General features: G+C 45.5%; 1 pseudogene; it reads right to left on the bottom strand.

Moving 5' to 3' along the window:
• The window catches only part of LOC109473558, a 17,198-nt pseudogene extending 14,482 nt beyond the window's left edge, over positions 1–2,716 (bottom strand).
• Positions 2,717–3,041: the final 325 nt, after the last annotated feature.

Below are 3,041 nucleotides of genomic sequence, written 5' to 3'. Positions count from 1 at the left end.
CAGTTCTGTTTCACAACTCACCAGAGACAAAAGGACAAATGGACACGAAACTTTGTAATTTCACATCTGCAATGGAACACTTCGGGGTTGCGTTTGCCAGTTCAGAGAACATGGCCAGTACAGGGAACACACACAGTGCGTGGAGCTTGTATCACCTAGGTCGGACCAACAACAAGCTAGGCAACTACAGACAAGCAAAGACGTTTTTTGAACGGGCTTTGGCCATGTTCAGACAAATACATGGACAGAAAGCAGCAGGCTTGGGTGTTCTTAACTCACTCGCTGGCCTTGGGATTTCACTGGCTTACCTTGGGGACGACAGAAACGCGATGTCCTTGTATGAAGAGGTATCGGAAATGATTGACTATACACAATTGGAAGACAATGATAGAAAAACCGCTATATTATTGGTACTGAACAGCCTAAGCCAGGTATTGGCCCACTTAGGTCATCATAAACAAGCTATCAATGTCTTAGACAGGGCGCTAAGGGTGAACAGACAGGGACAAGATGCGTTTACGGCTTTGCTTCTAGATAACCTGGGAGCAGCATGGGGTAACTTGGGAGATAAAAAGAAAGCTATCCCACGTTTAGAAGAGGCGTTTAAGATGAGGAAGCTGCTATACGGCCATGATACAGCACATCCTGACGTCATATCCTCACTCGACACCCTGGGCCATGCATGGAGGAGCGCAGGCCATTCAAGGAAAGCAGTCAGTTTTTACGAACAGGCACTTCACATGGAGCAAATCATCTATGGGCTCGACAATGCACACCCAGCCATTGCCAGAACAATGAATGATCTTGGCAAATGTTGGCACGATTTAGGTGATTTCCGGAAGGCCATTGAGTTCCACGAGCAAGCTCTAGACATACAGAAACGGGTGCTCGGTAAGGCCCACTACAACATCGTATCTTCACTCAACAACCTTGGCGAAACGTGGAGAGCATTGTGTGTTTACAAGAAGTCTCTTCATTTCCACCAACAAGCTCATGACATGGTGCAAGGTTTATATGGACATGATGCGGCAAACCCGGACATTGCGAGGGCACTTCATTACCTAGGCATAGTATGGAACGAGATGGGCGCCTACTGGAGAGCGATCAACTTTCATAGACAGGCTCTCTACATGTGGAAGCGCATATTTGGCCCGGACAAGGAACATCTAAATATCGTAAATTCAGTTCACAACCTTGCCATAGCTCTGAAAGACATCGGTGATTATAGGAAAGCAATCAGATTTCACGAACATGTCCTGAATATGCAGAAACGAATACATGGAAAAGATGTACCACACCCAGATATTGCAAAGGCCTACACGAGTCTTGGAAAAACTTTGGCAATGGTAGGAAATCACAAGAAAGCCATCAGTTTTCATGAACAAGCTTTGAGTATATTGAGAAGAGTCTATGGACATGACGAGGCACATCCGGATATCGCGTTGTCACTCAGTAACCTAGGTAGCGTTTGGCGTGTTATGGGGGATTCTCTTAAAGCAGTCATATACCACGACAAGGCATTTTAAATGAGCGTGCGTGTTTACGGGAAAAACACTCCGCATTTGGATATTGTGACGTCGCTCTATAACCTCGGCGGGGTTTGGAGTAACTTAGATGTTCACACGAAAGCAATCGACTGTTACAAGGACGCGTTGGCTATGGCTAAGGACATCCTCGGTCACAGCACGGCACATCGGACTATTGCAGCAATACTTGGACAACTTGGTGCTGCTTGGAGCCAAAAGGGTGACGCTAGAAAAGCACTGCACTTTCTTGAACAGGCCTACAAGATGGAAAGACGTATTTATGGAAGGCACGCGGTTCACGCTGACATTGCTGGCATACTATTTAAAATGGGCCTTGCTTGGCATAAGTTAGGCGATAACTGGAGGGCAATGATCCTCCTTCAGAGCGGACTGACAATGATGACTGATGTCTATGGACGCGATGCAGCACATCCGCGCATTGCCACCGCCCTGAGTAAAGTCTGGTTTGACCTGGGGGACTATGACAAAGCGTTTCAACTTGCTGTGCAGGCAAATGCGATGAAGGAACAAATGAATGAAGATTAGTTGAGGTCCTGTGGTTAGAAAACCTGCCTTTAGATCTTGGGGTTCGAATTCGAAAAAAATATTAGCATGTATAAAGTATTTTATACATGATTCTAGAGAATGATTTTGGAAAAAATTCTCCAGGCAACATCCCCATGCAGCAGTCTCAGGCTGAGTCAGAGACCGATGAGGCGACAACCGCCAACCCTGCGTACGGCTGCCGAGTAGGTAAAACATTGACCAGTCCCAGTTGAGTTGTAGGGACATTTTGGTGACTTACTCTGTGATTTTCGGTGATGGTCGCATTTCAAGTGGAGTTTTACGTTACTATATTCTTGTTTTTATTCTAACAATTCATGACAACACATGGCGACGGCACATTCAAGTTTTTTCAACTTATTTTATGCCGCCATCAACGCAGACAACAAATGCAGGACAGGACAGTACTCATTCACTTGAGTTAAGTGAGAAAAGTCGTGTAAAGTGCCTTTCCCAAGGACACAAGATCAGTGGCATGTCAGGACTCGAACCCGGGACCGAGTCGAGCACTCTGTCGTTACGCCACATGACCCCACCCTTACCTGTTTGCATCTCCTGAGGAAGCCGAGCAGGTCTCCGTGCTGCATGTACTCCACCACCATGTATATGGGCTGCTCCAGCGTGCAGCAGCCGTACAGCTTTAGGATGTTCGGGTGGGAACCAACCTCCACCATGTGCTCAATCTCCTCCAGGAAATCAGCTTTCTGCTGTGAGGTGGCATTATCTGAGAGAAAGAACATTTAGTGTCAATATTCCGTCATTAACAACGTTTATGTGTACATCAACTAAATTGAAATTAAATATAAAAAGAACAATTTAGCGTCTAGCGTTTTGAAAGTCGTGTTAGATTGTTAATTAAAGTGAATCATGGCTAAAGCGTTTTCGGACATCTAAAGATCTAAGTGTATAGCTCAGTAAAGAAAATATCAAAAGCATGGAATCCGATAAGAA

The sequence above is a fragment of the Branchiostoma belcheri genome, unplaced genomic scaffold, assembly GCF_001625305.1.
Source record: "Branchiostoma belcheri isolate BF01 breed outbred unplaced genomic scaffold, Haploidv18h27 scaffold100, whole genome shotgun sequence".
NCBI classification, from domain to species: Eukaryota; Metazoa; Chordata; class Leptocardii; order Amphioxiformes; family Branchiostomatidae; genus Branchiostoma; species Branchiostoma belcheri.
This window is presented reverse-complemented; position numbering and strand designations above follow the sequence as displayed.